The sequence below is a fragment of the Pan paniscus genome, chromosome 5 (genome assembly GCF_029289425.2).
Source record: "Pan paniscus chromosome 5, NHGRI_mPanPan1-v2.0_pri, whole genome shotgun sequence".
Lineage (NCBI taxonomy): Eukaryota > Metazoa > Chordata > Mammalia > Primates > Hominidae > Pan > Pan paniscus.
In genome coordinates this window covers 124,042,781-124,062,673 of record NC_073254.2, presented here as the reverse complement: position 1 = coordinate 124,062,673, position 19,893 = coordinate 124,042,781, and the positions used below count along the sequence as shown (strand labels likewise).

Sequence of the window (19,893 nt, the reverse complement as noted above, 5' to 3'; positions counted from 1 at the left end):
AACAAGTAATATGAAGGCATCGTAGGAGGTGATAATCCTTCCTTTTTATAGTTGATAAAGTTCCTGGGCACACACCCTTGCTTTCATATACTTACAACTTCCTAAGAAATTAGTCTTTGAATGAATATACTTTGTTTTTCCTTAACCAGAGGATTGTTTCTTCTGAAAGTTAAAAGAAACAATTTAAAGTATCTAAACCTGGTGTGATTCCATCCTATGTGGCTATTCTCTGGGGCAGTGGTCATTTACCTTCCCCTGCCTTATCTCCCACCTAAATGCATGCTACCAGTTCATGGAAGATTCAATGGACATGTACATGATCCCCTGAGCACCCAGAACTGTCTTTTTGGTTGTGAACTAAAGACTGACAGACTATCACTTTAACATGAATAATGATTAAAATGAACACCAGTTATCTCTAAGAATGGTCAGTTTACATCTTGGCTAACACAGTGAAACCCCGTCTCTACTTAAAATACAAAAAATTAGCCGGGCGTGGTGGCAGCTGCCTGTAGTCCCAGCACTTGGGCAGGCCGAAGCGGGCGGATCATGAGGTCAGGAGATTGAGACCATCCTGGCTAACATGGTGAACTCCGTCTCCACTAAAAATACAAAAAAATAGCCAGGCGTGGTGGCGGGCGCCTGCAGTCCCAGCTACTCGGGAGGCTGAGGCAAGAGAATGGCGTGAACCTGGGAGGCGGAGCTTGCAGTGAGCCCAGATCATGCCACTGCCCTCCAGCCTGGGTGACAGAGCGAGGGAGACTCCGTCTCAAAAAACAACAACAACAACAACAACAACAACAACAAAAGAATGGTCAGTTTAGAGACCGGTACAAGGAATGAATTTAATGTTATTGAAACAGGGATAATGAATTATGAAGGCAGCTCAATTAAAGCAACACTGGCAATGTTAAAAAAAATGTCTGTACAGCCAACTGTTTCCCTGAGAGATTTTAAATAGTACTATCCATGGTCTTAGAATTGCAGTGTAGTTCAGACCTTGTGCATATTAGTAGACAGCACTTTTAGGCTGTGGAGGAAGATGTGGAGTCAGAAGATGAAGAGGAGGAGGATGTGAAACTATAAAGTGTATCTGAAAAGTGGTCTGCCCCTGGGAGTGGTAGCAAGTTTCCACAGAGAAAAGTACAACATACTGCTGATGAAGAAGAAGATGATGACAATAATTTTGATGATGAGGAAACTGAAGAAAACTCCAGTGAAGAAATCTATATAAGGTACTCCAGCCAAAAATGCACAAAAATCAAACCAGAATGAAAAAGACATAAAATCATTAAAACCAAGATCAAAAGGTAAAGAATCCTTCCAAAAAAAAAAAGAGGAAAATATTCTTACAATACCAAAAAGACCTAGTCCTATAGAAGACCTTAAAGCAAAAATGTTAGCAATAATAGAAAAAGGTAGTTCTCTTCCCAAAATGAAAACCACATTCATAAATTATATAAAGAATTGCTTCTGTATGACTGATCAGGAGGCTATTCAAGATCTCTGAATAAGGAAATCTCTTTAAGAAAATAGTTTAGGCTGGGCGCGGTGGCTCACGCCTGTAATACCAGCACTTTGAGAGGCTGAGGCAGGCGGATCACGAAGTCAGGAGATCGAGACCATCGTGGCTAACATGGTGAAACCCCATCTCTACTAAAAATACAAAAAAATTAGCCGGGTGTGGTGGCGGGCACCTGTAGTCCCAGCTACTCGGGAGGCTGAGGCAGGAGAATGACATGAACCCGGGAGGTGGAGCTTGCAGTGAGCCAAGATTACGCCACTGCACTCCAGCCTGGGCGACAGAGTGAGACTCCGTCTCAAAAAAAAAAAAAAAAAAAAAAAAAAAGAAAGAAAAGAAAGAAAATAGTTTAAAGTTTGTTAAAAATTTCCATCTTATTTTATTTTTGTAAAAGTTGATATTTGGCTTTCCTTTTTATAATACAGAGTGGGAACTTTCCCTGCCGTGTTAGATAAATATTGCCCATGTTGCATTGCCAAAAATATATTGTCCAAAGTGCCTGTTTAGTTGTTAAGGATGGAACTCTACCCTTTTCTTGGTTTTAAGTATGAATGAAATTAGGGAGGACATAGTCGAAGCAGTGGTCACACTTGGAAATGATGGGAAAACAAAAATATACATATGAAACTCAGTGTATGATTTTTAAAAATAAAATATTTGAATGGCAAGGAAAATTATTTATGAGCATAAAATATATATAGATATGTTTTAATATCCAAACTTGAGATGTTTATGAAAATCTGTATTTCAGTTTGGGAAACAAAAAGGATAAGAATGAAATTTTAAAACGAATTCAGGATGAATAAAAAACAAAACAAAACAGACACACACATGGAAACCAAAGGTTAGTGGCCATTACTAGAGATAGTTAGCATAAAACATCTTTTTTATCAAAATTGCTGGATTTTCCTTTTCCTTACTCTTTACCTACAGTCACCATTTTCAATGTTTTTGAAAGTCCTTTAAAGGACCCCTTTAAGGACTCAGAAAGTAAAAGTGCCATTTTTATTTGGTATTTTAATTTTAGAACAATTATTTCAAATTAAAAACAATATGTACACATAAGAAATTCAAATGGAAGAAAATGGGCATACAATGCTAAGTTTTTCTAAACTATTCTGCAGAGGCAAAAGTCATTAAGAGTTTTTTGTTTAATCTTCCAGGAATTATGGCAACATAAGGCTTTATATATAAAAATTTCTTTGAATAAAACAAGTGTAGATCATAATTCTGATGCAAATAGATATATAATTTATATATATACATATGCATGGCTATTGTATATTCATCTACATATATATGTACATATCAACACTTTAAAAAATGTTTTATTGTTTTATTTGAAACCACTTGTAAAAGTTATCATCTCCTAAGGAAATTAACCCCAACTATAATTTTGAATTATATTGATTTATTCAAAATTTTACTAGGATGACGTGGCAAAGATCTGCTATTTTTTCCTAATATCTATTTTCTCTCCTCTAAACTAATTGCATCCTGATAACTTAGGTGGATTAAAAGACAACCAGAGTAAAGACTTCATTTCCCAACTTATGAGATGTTTATGTATGGCCTTGTCACTAAGCCCAACCCCTGGCATGTTAAAAGAATTGATGCTTAATGACGCCTGGGTCATTTCCTTAATGATTAGCAGCACAGATAGGGTAGAGAGCAATTTTTGAGGCCATGTTGGGGGTGCAGCGTGGTAGGCAGAAGTCTGGGGATGATGGAGTAGTAAGATAGAAGGATCTCGACACTGTGAAGCCACCAGACCAAGGCTACTCTGCTATGCCTGGACTGTTACCTGGTCTGCCCCTCATTAGGAAGAAACAAACCTGCATATAGTTTACAATATTCTGTTATTATTGATCATAATTTACCAGTTAAGATATTTTTTAAAAAGGAAGCCAGATATAAAAACTTATTTTAACTCTTTAAGGGCTTTAAAAAACAAGGTGAATGGAAAATTGTGCATTTCTTCCTGTTTCCATTTAAAATCTGTGATCCCCTTAGAGAGGCTGTATAAAAGATGCTGGGAGCTTTTACAAAATATTATAGCTGAACAGTGTTATTAAAAGTCCTCTCAGGATAGTTTGTTTTCCCTGGGTGATCCTTTTACAGTAGATATTAAAACTCAAAGCCAAACCTTCACAATGACCCTCCTCAGTGTGGGGCTTGGGATCAAGGCCTATGTACAACCGTGAAAAAGCTTTATACTTTAATTTCAGCTTTTTAAAAAATTTCCCAAAGTATTGGATTTCACTGAATGATATATTTCTTTTCTTTTTTCTCTACTTATTGTAAATATCCACATTATGTTTAAGTTAGTCTGTAGATCTACATTAGAAGAGATACTATTAATCAAAAAAATGCCTAAGAAGTAATAAGCATGTGAAGTTATTCCCAGTCTTACAGGCTAGTGAAGGATTTTGAATTATATTAGATGACACAAATAATGTTTTAGGATGAGAAATTGCAAAACTAACTCATCTCAAAGTACATGTCAGTTTGGATGAATGTTTTTTCATTATAACAGTCTAACTATTTTTTGTGTATATTATTATTTGTTGCCAGTGTCCAAAAATTAGCATTTCATAAAATGTGAATATTTCTATTTGCATTATTGCTAAGAAGAGATTTGTCCACAAGCTTTTATGATGCAAGTAGATTTAACCTAAATCCAAAATTTAATTACAAATAAGGTTGTGTTGACTCATCCTTATGCATTTCAATTAGATGGGAAACACACCAGCTGGGAGCTCTCCACTTATAGATTAAGCAACATTAATTTCAAGATATCCCAGCATACATAAAAAGGATCCAAATCATCATAGCCTCTCAGTACTTTTATTTTTATATACCTATTTGGCATAATACATATTTTTCCATATTGTCTAATTGTAAAGATTTTGTGGCAGAAATAAAAGTACCACAATGTATTGGCTTAGAGCATCCCCAAGCAAGTTCATGTTATAAACTTATCATTTCAAAAGCCTTGTAATTCATAATTCTTGAATTTTACTAAACTCATAGAAAGATTTTTTTATTATCTTGTGCTTTGTTTGTGTGTGTTAGTTATCGATACAAAAAAAAAGTTTATTTAAAAGACCTCAGATGATTATTTTGATCCTTGGAACTTTCAAGACATTATCCTTCTGCACTATTGGAACAAATTAGACATTCTGTGAGAGATGCAAATACAACTTCCAAAGCTACATTTAATTGCATAATTTGTAATAGAAGCTGGGTATAGGCACTGCCTGCAGGGTGATAAACAATCCAGAATAATCTAATCAGCATGATCATTGAATTTTTATTAGTCTTTGGTTAGTTATCCATTAATATGTGAAGGAACCCATCTTTGTGCCTTTATCTTTCACTACTGTACCTTTTTAAAGTTACTACAGAGAAATTTAGAGAAAACCAGAAAATGAATATCTCTAATTTACTTTAAAATCTAGCTCTACATACATCTTCTCTTGAAAATTTAACTCTGCATTGAGCAGTCCCCAGATTTTACTAATATGTTGCATTTGCTGTGCATACAGTGTGGGTTAACCTTAGCATGTACCTGATATTACTCAATTTTTATATTTGCCAATCACAAAAATTTAGGGAAAATGAAGGTGAGCAACACTTTCTCTTCCTTTTTCCATCTTTCATATCATCTGGAGATGTCAGAACATCTTAGTCCTAATTCTTTCATTAATAGCTGACTGCCAAATCACCTCACTTCTTTAGCTCTCAATTTTCTCATCTGTAATATATAAAGTAGTATGACAACAAATTTTTCTAAGGCCCATTAGTACCTAAAGTATAGGGACAAAATCAGGATCCCTACAAACTTAGTGGCTTAAAACAGCACAGTTCTTTGTCTTATGGTTTTTCATGTCAGAAATATAAAATGTCTCACAGGGCTAAAATCAAGGTGTTGGTGGGGTTGTGTGTTGTCTTGGCCCGTGGCTCCTTCCTCCATTTGCAAAGCCAGGATTATAACATCTTTAAATCTTCTTTCTCTCTCTGGTTCTCTCTGATGCATTAAAAAGACCCTTGTGATTACATTACTCTCACCCGTGTAATCCAGGATGATTTTTTACATCTGCAAAATTCCCATTCCTTTATAAAGTAATATATTTTCAGTTTCAAGGGATTATGATGGAGGCCTCTTTGGGGAACTATCATTCTGCCTCCACACCAATGAACCCTGAATATCTTGCTTGCGTTTGCTTTATAAAACTACCATAACTAATTTAATATCTTGGCAAATTTTTCTCCTTTAATATTGACTGGTTTCCCCAATTTCCTGGTTTATTTCTCTTCCTAAGAATAAGCACAAGTGAACAGGTAAGACAAAATAAAAATGACAACCTTAAGAAAGTTCCTAAAATTTAGGAAATGTACAGTTTTCATTCATGGACTCTGGTCTAGATTTCGTGACTATCTAAGTTAGATGCTAGGTGATATTAGATGCCACTCCTCAGAGGTGGTCCTAAAATTACCTCTTAGAGCTCAGAGCTCCATGGAGACTTGGGGAGAGCAGCTCTGCATTTCAGTCCTTCAATGGCATTCTTACCCACATTTGTGGAATGAGGGGAGAGTAGGCAATAGCTTCTTAGTTCTCCTTTAATGAAGACCACGACCACATTCTTTTTTCTGGCACAAGAATCCTTTCATTGGTTCAAATGTCAGAGATAAAATCATTTTTCTTCTTCTATGGTTGCCTTCACTTGCTGGTGCTAAAAGTGGTCACTACAAGACTTGTTTACTTCTTCAGTATAATTTGTCTATTTTCTTTTTCTCTTTTAAAAATTATAAACATATAAGTTGTACTTAAATTCAATGTCATAGTTTTAACTCAAATAGAACCAATGATTTGATTATCTTGAGTACTAAGTGTCTGATGCTCTAATCTGAGTTTCTTTCTCAAACATAGCAACTATCATCAATTGATGAATACCTTCCAGACTATTTTTCTATGTATTTGCAGATGTATTTAATTATATATATATATATATATACACACACACACACATATATATATATATGCATGTATGTATGTATCAATGTATACTTCTCTTTTGTGGAGTTTTAAAATGAGTGATGTCATATCATATACTATATATATTATCTCAAAACATTTTTGTACTTAGTAAAATATCTTGGTAGTCTTTCAATGTCCTCATCTATTGATTTGCTGTATTATTTTTTATTGATGTGTAGCATTCTTTAGTATAGATGTGCTATTATCATTTCCCTGTAGGATCAACAAATGATTACCAGTATTAATCCTGTTGTAATCACTGGAGAAATTAGCATATTTTTATGTCTCTAGGGTGGAAGATCCTGATCAAAGAAATGACATATAAAAAAATCAAGGTATATCCCATACTGTGGCTTTAAAAGATTGAATTAATTTTTAACTACTCAGCTGTCCATGTGAATATGTTCCTTAAATTTCAACAATACTTGCCCATTTCATAGATGAAACTGTCAACATTAATGACTGTCTCCCCCACAAGACCACAGAGCTCTGTAAGACCAGGGCCATGTGTACTGTGCCTATCACTGTATTGTCTATATCTAGCTCAGCACCTGGCATATAACAGTCCTTTAATATGTTTCTTTGAATGAATGAAGAAAACCCTAAATGGAATGACATTGTACGAAGTTTTCATTTCATTAATCCTTACTCTAAAATTTATACAGTTTTAATATGGGAACTTAGAATGTTTCTACATTTTTTAAAATCTGAAATTAATTACAAATAAAAGTGGTGCTTTAGGAAGGAGAAGCAAGTCAATAGAAGAGAAAGGGGACAAATATCCAAGGGTCTGAGAGAATATTTGCCCCCCAAGAGACTGGCCAGAAAGGATATATAAATGACATCAGGAGGAATTGCAGAAGGTTCAGCTGCACCTCAAGCAGCTGCCAGAACAGAACAGTGAACTCAAATCCCTTGGAGCCATGGCCTTGGAGCAGCACGAACACTGGTGGCTCTGTCCAGAACATGCGACCCTCTGTAACCAAAGCCAGCAGGTTCAGCAGAATCTCTATCTTCACCCAAGGTGACTGCATTGGCAGCAGTAAATGTGGCAATGCAGGAAGGATCTCCAGGCCAGGTATGGCACTATATGCCCCAGAAGTGTGCAACCAGGTCACCTCATCCCAGTCTATCCCGAACCTTCTCCCTTGTTCAGCAGCAGCAGCAGCAGCAGCAGCAGCAGCAACTTTGTGCTCTCCCACCCACGCCTCAGCAACAGCCACCCTTGAATAATCACATGATCTCACAGACAGATGACCTCAGCAAGTCCTTTAGACAAATGAGCCCTAGCTGCCAAGGTTCTACTAAAGCAACTGACTGATCGGCAGCTCTGTTCCAGCCCCTACTCATCTCCCAGCACCGTCAGTGGACTAACTTCGTCATGGCTTCCATGGGTCAGTCCCTCCCCACCTCTAACTGTTCCACCTCTAGCCATGCACCACCTACTCAGCAAGTGCTGCTACCCCGGGGCTACATGCAGCCTTCTCAACAGTTCCAGGTTTCTTTCTAATCCCCCTGGACAATATCCTAATTCCAACCAGCAATATTGACCTTTCTCTCACCTGGTGGCCTACAGATCCTGATGTGGTCAATAGCTGGCTCAGCCATCCCAGCAGCCCAGTTTATAGCCCATGATGCCTAACCAGCAGCAGGTGGCTTACCAAGGAATGACTGGGGTCCAGCAGCCACAGAACCAGGGCCTGCTCAGCAGTCAGAGAAGCAGCATGGAGGCCCAGATGCAAGGCCTGGTGGTTCAGTACACTTCACTGCCTTCTTACCAAGTCTCAATGGGTAATTACTCACAAAATGTGGTCCAGCACCCTTTCTAGCAACTCATGCTGGCCCCTGTGAGCCAGTTTGGGTAAGGAGTCCCCCCAACAGGGGGCATACCAGTGTACTACAGCATGATCCCACTGGCTCAGCAGAACCGTACAAGCCCTACTGTTGGGGTTTTGCAACCTCCTGGGTCTCAGCAGTACCAGATGCTTCAGTTTCCCTCTCCCTGCCGTCTACCACAGATGCTGCAGTAGCAGTCAGGAGTGTCACCTTCTGGACCAGGTGTGGTGGTCATGAGCTGAATTTCGCTAATGGAGCCTGACCCCACTCAGAACCCATCAAGGGTCCAGTGGAGTCACTGTAAATACTACAACATGGACCACGAGGGGCAGAAGCCTGGAGACCTGTACAGTCCTGACATCAGCCCCCAGGCCAACATACAAATGAGCAGCAGCCCTGACACATCTCCTACCCAGGCTTTGCCACCTTCTCTTGTCACCAGCCTCAGTGGTGGCTGTCTGCACAGGACTCAGTCCCTTGCTTGTCCTCAGATGGTTCCCCTGGCCTGGGGGTCCAGCACAGGGTGATGGGTGCTACTCCCTCTTAGGCCAGCCTTTAGAGTATAATCTGTCCATCTGCCCTCCCTTGCTGCATGACCAGTCAACTTACACAGTACACCAGGGACAGAGTGGACTGAAGCATGAAAACCAGGGCAAGAGACAAGCACTCAAATCTGCCTTCTCTGACATGGGGACAGCAGATGTTGTTTTGGGGCAGGGGCCGGAGGTAACATATCTCCCTAAGGGCATCACCTGTACCGAGGCAGACAAACTCTTTAAGCAGCTTGCCATGTCCAGTGCCAAGACCCAGCTCAGGGGCTGCCTGGTGGGGGTGGAGGGGACAATGGTGGGACTGCTGAGAATGGCAACTGCTTGGACCTTGCTGCCTTTTACACCATCATGGCTGTGTTCCCTAACCTGCTGGCTGCTCAAAATGCCTCCCTTCATCTCAACAACTCCCTGAATAGCTTCACACTTTGAATGGCCAAAAAGAACTATGACCTGAGGATCCTGGAGTGAGCCAGCACCCACTAAATGGAGAAGAGGAAGGGAGCAGCCCAGAAGGGGCGGGGACAGGATAGAGGGTGTTGAAGGATCCTGATAGACTGTGGATGGAGACAGAAAGTAAGGAGACTGACGCTAAACTGGAGCCTAAGACAGTAGTGTTGAAGACCGAAACAGAGGGACATCCACACTGGCATTGGATTCCTTCAGGCTCTCCTTCTTTGGGTCCCCTTTTTTCCCCTGGTTGGTCCCTCTGCTTCCTTCTTCTTCCCATCCACTTGTATCATTTTAATCTATTTTCTCTTCTATTTTTTGTTCAGGAATAAGTATTCTCCAATTTTTATTTTAAACATCTCAAGTTCCCTTTCCTTTTTTTTTTTTTTTTTTTGTGATGGAGTCTCATTGTCACACATCCTGGAGTGCAGTTGCCTGATATCGGCTCACTGTGACCTTTGCCTCCCGGGCTCAGGTGATCCTCCTGCCTCAGCCTCCTGAGTAGCTGGGACCACAGGTGCATGCCACCAACCCTGACTAATTTTTTGTATTTTTTGGTAGAGATGGAGTTTCATCATATTGCTCAGGGTGGACTCAAACTCCTGACCTCAGGTGATCCACCCGCCCCAGCCTCCCAAAGTGCTGGGATTACAGGCATGAGCCACCACTCCTGGCCCTTTTTTGTCTTTATGAATGTATTTATATGGACAGAAATATGGACAGAATTATGATAAACAAAATTGATTTCCACATTCTCTCACTTCCTCATCTTGCCTTCCCAAACCCCACAGAGTTAACACTTGGAACTCCCCTCACCTCCAAGAACACTTGTATATTGTTTGTTTAATATCTGTGCCACAGTAACAGACAGTGTTTAATTGCACAAATAGATGTTTGCTGGGTATATTCACTGTAAATTTTATTTAATCTGTTTTTTTTATTTGAGGGCTATTTGGGGTCAAAGTTGATTTTGTTTTTAAATATAAAAAAAATTGTCACTGGAAAAAAATACAACTCAGCATTCCATTGGAAGAATACTCAGTAATCTTTTGCCCATTACAAATTCTTTTCACAATTTTTCCTTAAGCAACACTTTTATTTGCAATTAATTTCAGATTTTAAAAAATGTAGAAATGTTCTAAGTTCCCAAATTAAAATTGTATAAATTTTAGAGTGAACATTGATGAAATGAAAGCTTTTGCACAAATGTCATTTTATTTAGGATTTTCTTCATTTATTCAACCAAACAAATTGAAGTACTGTTAAATGCCAGGTGTTGAGCTAGATATAGACAATACAGTGACAGGCATGGTGCACGTGCCCTGGCCTCACCGAGCTCTATAGTCTTGTGGAGGAGACTGTCATTAATGAAACTGTCATAGGTGCTAGCAAAGCACAGTATGCAACAGGGTAAGGTTGATGGAACATGAGGTGGCAGGGAAAACTCTGAGGCAATATACTGTGAGCTTGGCCCTAAAGGAACAGTGAAATAGATGAAGAGTGTAGTGAGAGAGGGAGAAGAGAGAAAGCAGTTCATGAAGAAGGGCTATCTCATGCAAAGGCTCTGTGGATGAAGGGAATATGGTTGTATTGGAGAGCTAGGCAGAGTGCCTTGAGGTGGAATCAGAAAAAGACAGGGCTAAAGCCTACAGCGCTGTGGTTATGGCCATAGCAGACATTTGAGGAGGGGAATAACATGGTTAGAGTTGCATTTTGAGAAGATCACCCTGCCTATCTTATGGAGACATGGCCCAGAAATGATGCTGAGAGACCAGCTGAGACCATTATATAGTTGTTAAGGACATCAGTATGACCAACATCAGGGTTACATATAAGCGATCATAAAAACATGGCTCAACGAGGGAGTCAAGGTGTTTTGAAGGTATCTTTAAGAACCAAGTGGTTAGTTTTGCTCAGTTTTGTTTGATACAAAGTTGTAATTTAATTCATGAATAGTAACAGCTCTGACATTTTACCAAAAGGGAACTTTACAAAACTGTGCACCACACTGAATAAACGGAAACCTTTGGATCTGGCTGAATCTACTAGTTAGTAATGCTGTTCAGAAATTAATATATGATCTGTGGCACTTTTTTTGGAATGGCCATTTACTCAGAATTTTTAAACAGTATTTTATTATGGAATGTATTATATTTGTACTCTGAGGAAGCTTAAGATAGTTTGGTGATACATATAATTCTTTTGAATTTCAAATAACACATTTGGTTTATTTTTTCCTTCTTAAACTAGAACACATCTTCCTGGAAGAATTGGGTGGGCTTCTGTTGTAAAATTGCTTCTGTTTCAACTAGTTCTGTCCCAATTAGGAGCCAATAGTTTACATAAGGATGAAAATATTTGAAAATAATAGCTTATACTTTTATCAAAAAATTGTATATATTTCTTATTTTTAAACCTAAATTTTCTACTGTTACTGTCATTAGATTATGTATTTTAGTCACCATACATAAGTCATAGCCATTAAGTGATTTTTCATCTTAAAGCTATAGCTCCAAATATTGTCTATCCTGTGTGTATTTTTTATACTTTGTACAATAGTTGTATTTTGAGAGTAAAAGTTTTAGGCATAAGCAAATCCTAAAACCATCTGCAGTAAACCAATCAAAATGTGATTTCCAAAAAAAATGCTAAGGGGCAAGACACCTCAGATCATTCTCATGTCATAGATTGGCAATGTGCAAGAAAATTCTGTTCCTCACTTCTTTTATTTTATCCCTTATTGTCAGTAGATTCAGAGGCATGAGTTTGTATTTCCTTAGCTTCCTTCTGCTGCTTTCTACCCCTTTATTCTTCCAGTCTTATGTAAGAATACTTTTTCTTCTGTGATTCTTCTCATGTAGCTGAGTTCTGACCTTCTATTAGGCCAGAGGAATCAATATTGTGATAAGATTCTTGCCAAACTTTTGCCCATGAGAAAAATCTTGGGGAGAATGAGGAAGTTAGCTAAGAATTATGATTTTCAGATTGTGAATAATCACGCACACCAAAAAAAAAAAAAAACCAAACTAAAATATCCCAGATGACTAACAGCTATATTGGGTTGAATGATGATGTAACCTACTTAATTTGCATGTAATTTTCATCTAATCAAATGTAGAAATGTGTCTATTTTTTCTTCACTTCTTTGATTTTATCCCTATTGTCAATAGATTCAGAGGGATGGGTTTGCATTCGCTTAGTTTCCTTCTGCTGCTTTCTACCCCTTTATTCAGCCAGTCTTATGTAAGAATACTTTTTCATCCCTGTGGTTCTTCTCATGTAGCTGCACTAATGTGTGACTTTTTAAATCAGCCATCCTGTCAGCTATTCAGACTTTCTCATGTATAGACATTTGCTTCTTTTCCTTCATTCAAAGTCCTGCCATAATCTTAAAGGATTTGAATCCATTTAATAATTTAGTCTTTACATTTTTGGCTCTACTTAATCCAAGGACCTCTGTCTTTCCTGTTCTCTGTGTCCCATTTTGGATTGAATCTTCATTAGCAGCTTCTGTAATGTTAATTCCAGATCATAGTTCACTTTTTTGTAACCACCTATGTTTTCAGATTTCACAGATTCTCATTCCACTATACATATCATTCAAGCTGAAAGATGATGATCATGTTAAATCACCTCAAGCTCCCTCAATTTTCTTCCAGATAACCAGCAGCAGCTACTGTTCTAAATCCTTCCCCATCACACCCTCTTTTCCTCATTTTTCTTCTCTTTCACCCTGAATCCCCTTCTACTTCAATTCATTGGTTTTATCTGGCACCTTGTTTTGAACACAACAATCTAGTCACAAATTCCAACTTCTAGTTAAAAAATCTGCATTTTTCTGCTCCTGTATCTGGGCAGCCGAAAAGTTACACATATTCATGGTCTCAATGTCAACACCACTGTTAGCACATTTGATTAATTCTTTTGTCTTTATTCATTTGTCTCTTTCCTCCTTAAAAGTCAGTCTAACTTTCTCTATTGTAGTTTTCAAACCTACATTTTACCCATGCACCTTTATTCTCAATTGTAGATCTTCCTGCCTGCTTTAAGGAGAAAACTAAGGTCAGCAGGTTATTTTCCTTAGCTTCCCTACTCATAACACCTTAAAATATATCCAGTCTATGAGACACAGTGCCCTCTGCCTGTTCAGTACTAATCTCTTCCATACACACATTTTATGCCCTCTTAACCTGCCTCTTTCCTGTCTTGTTCTCATCATCAATCCTCTTTCTCTTGTAGCCTCAATATATGTTTTTCTATTGGTTTCTCCTAGATTATAAACATGCTTATGCCTCTCACATCTAATGAAACAATTCAAACTCAAAAGTCTCCCTCTAACACAACTTATTTTTGTCATATTCTTCTCATACCTTCTTTAGAAAGAGAAACCCACATTCACAGTCTCCACTACCAGACTTCTCATACTCTTCATGATTGACTGCAGTCAGGTTTCAGCTCCTTCTGATTTCCAAATCTAATGGAGATGTATCAGTTCTTAATTTATTTTATCTCCAAATGAAGCTAGCTATTCTCTTATTTCTAAAATATCAGTAAGGATTTTTGTTTGTTTGTTTGCAAGAAACATGTACAAATTCGTAAGGGAAAGATATCACAAGAATTGGAAGACATGGGAAGTAAACTCAGAAATTTGGGGCAGTCCAACATTTTTTTCAGGCTACTGCTTATAGAATGAATAAGTATTGAATTAAAATTTTCTATTTTTGAATCATAGTGCTAAAATTCAAAGACTTGAGAGAGAAAATCCAACTGATCAATCCTTTGTCACAGGTTGTGTCCTTCCCTGGTCAATGATGGATGCCAAGAAACATTGATGGCCCTACAATTTCCATAACATTACATTCCCATGATTTTCTTATCTCTCTCTCTGTCCTTTTATACACTTATTAGTTTCTTGTTTGTCCACTATTTAAATATAAATGTTACCTCATGGCTTTGTTCTTTTCATCTTTTGATATCATCGTATGTAGTATCATTCCGCATCATGACTTCATCTAAATTGGCTACTTTTTATCAAGTTTTCTGTGTGGATGGGTATTGTACTAAGTGCTTTATATAGATAAAAACTTATACAATATTTTATGAGATATTAGATTATAATATTCATTTTACAAATGAAAAAAAAAAAAACTTGGGCTCAGGGAGATTAAGTAATGTTTCCGGTTCCTACAGGTCTTTGGTGAAACTGGAGAATCAAGTCTCCAACAACCAAATGCTCTTACCATCTATGTACTGACAATTTTCCAAATATATTTTCAACCAAGCTTTGTCAATGGCTCATTTGACATCTCCTCTTATTCTCAGCATTCAGAGGGCTTTATATATTTAAAATGAAATTTATCATCTTTTATGGCTCCTGTTTGGTGACTCTCATGACTACTAAATATTAAAACTTAGTGTTGGTGATTGTAGTGGTGAAGAGAGGGAGTCTTCATCAAGTTCACTTTCATATTCTATTAATAAATGTCGCTGTCCTCCATGTCCTTCACAATCGACCCTCATTATTTCATATTCTATTAATAAATGTCACTGTCCTCCATGTCTTTGACAATTGACCCTCATTATTTCAACAAGAATGTGTTAACAGCTTCTAAGCTGAATTCCTAACCAAATAACCATCTCATTCAAATCTATCACCCATATAGATTCCTAAGTGTTTAAAAGCAGCTATGTTATTTCTCCATTTAAAGTTCTCAATTGGCTTCCTGTGTCCTGTAAGATAAAGTCCAAATTCCTTAGCATTGACATACAAGAGTATTTCTGATTTGGTCCTCTTTACTTCTCCAATTTCATCTCTTAGGTCCATCTGATCTAAATCCTGTGCTTCTGGAATACTTGGCTGCATAAATACCTTGAAAGTACCATGATGCTGAAAACACACTTTGGATTATTTATTCATGTATACTTCCTGTTTTTAAAATTTTTATTTTTCTCCCTTCCTATTTCCTGATCTGGACAACTCTTTTCCTCTTTGACTCATTACATCTTCAAAGAAAGCTATTGAGTTGTTTCCCTTCATGGATGTCACCATAATTATCAGTGAAGAACTCTGTTATTTACACATTGTCTACTTTCCATTCACCGTTTTTAAGAAATCTAGAAATAGAGTGTTTCCATGGGGGAATAGGAGTGTGTTTCATAGAGCATAATTTAATAATGGGTGGCGGGTGGGTTGGGGGGATTGCTGCTCTCAAGTTCTGCATAAGTAAACAGGGCAGAAAGAATTCTAAAAAATAGATAGCTCCAACTGTAGAAACACCCAGATAACAATAACTGGTAATTCAGAGAAACTTAGAAGTACATTAGACAGTCAGATTTAAGATGTTATATTCTCTTAATCATAGTCATACAGAGTACACTTCAGGTAAAGAGATATAAATTGATATGTTTGGGTGATTTCTAATTTGTTTTTGCAATATAATCATGTAATCTCAGGATTGCAAACAACTTTAAACATTATCTAGAAATCTCTTACAAGCTAGCTCATTGTGATTACCTGAGGACATCAATTATGAAGCAATAGATTAACCAGAATGTAAATGCAATGCAGTTTGCATTGTGATACAAAGCAGTTGTATTTAAATTTGTTTTACCTCAGTAACTAGCTTGGTGATTAGATCATTGTGGGAAATTTCAAAATATACACAGCTTGATAAGGTCTTTCAGGAACTAGTAGTTAGGTCAAAATTCAATTTACAAATGAGTCCAACTACTAAGAAGAGCAAGTAGCTTTGGATTAGTTTTCTATTGTTGTTATAATAACACAAATTTGGTAACTTAAAAAGCAATACAAATTTATTACCTTAAAGTCTGGAGGTCAGAAGTTTGAAATGAGTGTTACTGGGATAAAACCCAGAGTTCCCTCTAGAGATGCTATGATGAATCAATTACCCTGCTGTTTCCAGCTTCTACAGGCTGCCTTTATATCTTGGCTTATGGCCCCTTGCACTGCCTGCGTTTCTTGGCTTGTGATTCCTTGCACCACAAAGCCAGCTGTGTAGCATCTTTAAAGCTCTCTCTCTCTGGTCTCTGATTAGGGCTTCACATCTTTTCTGACTTTGACTTTCTTGCCTTCCTTTTTTCCTCATAAGGACTATTATGATGACATTGGGTCCCCCCCGGATAATGTGGCTAATCAGCCTATTTCAATATTCTTAGTTTAATTACATGCAGTATAGCTCGTTTTGCCATGTAGGGTCACATATGCACGGTTCTGGGGAATAGAATATGGCCATTTTTGAGGGCCATTTCTACTAATTACAGACCCAGCAAAAATGTTCTGATATTGTTTTCTTTTGTTGCTGCAAAAATGTGGAGTGCTGGAAGTGTTGTGATATTTCATATGTAAAACAAGGATAGTGTTGAAACTCTAAGGCCAAAAATGCAAAAGGTCAGTGTGAAACTTCCCTTAAAGGAAGAAGGAAGACCAAGGGAAAGGGTGTATCACAGGCAGTTGTGTGAGGCAAACCTGTGACAGAGGATTAGCAAAAACAAAAAAAGTAGCAAGAGGAGGAATAAAGAAAGATAATAAACTGAGATAAACTTCACTGTCAGTTAAATGGAAAATTCCATTATTCAGAACATTCCATTTTTAGGACCCACAATTCAACTGAGGTGGTACTGTATTTAGCAATTTCACAAAAGCTTTCCACTTAGAAAGCAGAAATATAGCAACAGAGAATGTCAGAACTGAAAAAGACCTTCAATATTTTCTAGTCTAACCTCACTTTACACGAAGTAAATTGAGGTCCACATTTTTTAAGAATTTAAGAAAAGTTGCAGTTACTTGGTGCCAAAGGCAAGACTTCAACCCAAATGTCCTGATTTAAAGTTCATTACTCTTGCCACATTCTCCTCTAAGAATTCTTTCTCTCCCAGTAGGAAATAATATTTTCTTTCTTCAGGAAATATAAAAATTTTTTTCCTTTCATAAAAAAATTTTCTGTCACTTTTCTCTCCAGGAGTGGTATGGAATAGTCATCTTTTTTCTTTTACATAGAAGCTAGAGCTAGATTTAGCCTCAACTGCATAACATGATTTTCATGTTACATAATATCATTTTTTATTTGTCTAGTATTGTGTGGGTTTGAAGGTACTTTCCTATTTTACGTATTGTGAAGCCTTTAGATAGAGAAGGTAACTTTATCCCTGTTGTACAAAGATAAGCTCATTAGAGATGAAACCAGGACCAGAGCCTGGGGCTCCTGTTTCTCTGCCACCCTATACTTGGGCTGCACTGGGTTTTATGATTTTAGTCAAGTTTCTCATCCTCTTCGTGAATTTGTGTTCTTATTTTTAAAATAATGGAAATAATTTGTTTTACCACATAGGGAAATTGTAAGAATAAGATGAGATATTAAATAGGAAAGCCATTTGAGAAAAGATTATATCCTTTATAGCAAATATAATAAACTCATAATTCAAGCACTTATAACATGAGGAGGGTTGGACAATCATTGCTAGGTTATTCTAGATGAGTGAATTAGGCTAATTTACAACTGGGTTAAGTTGTTTTCCACATAAAATTTTTTGCCTTAAGATAAAATGCATAAATTCTTAAGTTGTTTATTCTTCAAGTAAATGTAATGATAATAATAATAAACTCCAGGCCCTGTGCTATAAAGCTATGATTGCTCTTGGTCACCAAGTACTAAGTGATGCATTCTAGCCTCTGAGGAAACGGGTCTGTGTGATGAAAAACCAATGTGTTAAATCCCTAACTCCCCTAAATCACTCAAAATGTTGTGCAAAGATGAAAATGGCAGAGAAAGTGATTGGATGCATGGTATACTTTTTCTACCTTCACAGCCTGCAGCTGATTTTCTTTGCTTGCTCTCTGCTAAAGCTGTTAGGAAGATAAACCAACTACTATTGGCTACATAAATATAGAGTTGTCTAAAGCACTGGCTTCTATTCCAAAATTTAGGTTTATTTTCCCAGACCGGCCTCTGAAAGACCTAACTTTTTTAGATCCTGAGAAGATGAAGGTCTGTTTGAGCACTGCTCTGTGCTAGACCCTGTGCTGTGGGTTTCAAAACATTACCTCCTAAAAACTTTACAACAACTCTTTGACCTAGGTACTATTATTATCCACATTTACTAGAAATAGATAATGAAGCCTAGAAGGATTTAGGAACATACTGAGGGTCACACAGTCAGTAGGGGTTGAACCAAGACAGCCTGACTTTGCAGTCTTCTACATTTTTAGTCACTGAATACCTATCCTGGTGACACTTGCCCCTGAAATATATTAAGGGAAACAAATACCACTGAAATCACAATTAACTTATTGCCAACTGGGACAGCTATGTTTCAAGATTTGTTCTGGTTTTTAGATTTTGTAAGCCATTTCTTCGAATGTTATACTCAATGGGTTTCAACTTTATTTAAGGTCTATACAGTACAATAATAATATTTGTATAAACACCATTAGAGGTTTCAAATGAACAAAGCTAAGTTTTATACTTGACTCATGGAGCAGAACAAAATGCTACAATTGCAGCTACATTGAAGTAGAAAAAAATGATAGAAATATTGCTTTTCAAACTATTTTAATCCCTAGCCAACCTGTTTTTCATCAATATTACCTATTAATGTCATCACTTTCAGCATTTGATTTTTAATTAGAGTTTTAATATGACACATTGATTGTTCAGCTCCTTCTTTACCACCTTTAACTACATCTTAGTTCTTCCACATTGAGTTAAAACTTTCAAAAACTGATAAATATGGGAAATTAAGACAAATATTCTATAAGATGTAAATGAGGTATGATAATTTGAAAATTATAAAGTTGTTAGATAGCAATGCATGCATCCTATCAGAAAGCATGTCAGTTATCTTCATACACAGCTTGAAATGTAAACGCAGATGATTAAACATCTTTCTCCTGTTAGAAAAATAATTTCCTTCTACTTTGGGGTTTTGAAACTTTGGTTTTTCAGGAATAACAACGAGATGAGAAATAAGAATGCAAAACTTATGGAAAATTTCAACTTAAAGAACCTAGTATGGAAATGGGAAATTTTGCCCTTGAAATTTTAAATCTGAAAGCGTGTTATGATAGACTACTAACACCCTAATATGTTGCCGGACGTTAATAAACTGAGATTAGCTCAAGATTCAGGGCCTTAGGATGAAATCTCTGGGAAAACTAACTTTAAGCCAAGGTTCAATCATTCCTAATGGTAAAATTCTAAGGAAGTTTAATTCATCAAACATTACTTATTGCATGAAGAAAAAGATGACAGGAGTAAGATTCAGGAAATAAAGTCTAGAAGCATCTCAGCAACAACTGCAGATTCTGAAATTTTAGTCATTAGATAGAAAATAAATATGTTCAAAATATTTAAAGAAATGAAACAGTATATTAATAAGTAAAGGCTAAAAGACTATTTAAAAAGGTAGGCTTAAAGAAGTCCAATGTGAATTTTGAAAATTTATTAGAAATTCAATATACTGGATTAACAGTAATGAAA

The 19,893-nt window shown here is 37.0% G+C and overlaps 1 pseudogene; it reads left to right on the top strand.

Annotated features, from left to right (window-relative positions):
- Nucleotides 1-12,665, top strand: part of LOC100968748 (R3H domain-containing protein 2-like) — a 56,109-nt pseudogene extending 43,444 nt beyond the window's left edge.
- Nucleotides 12,666-19,893: the final 7,228 nt, after the last annotated feature.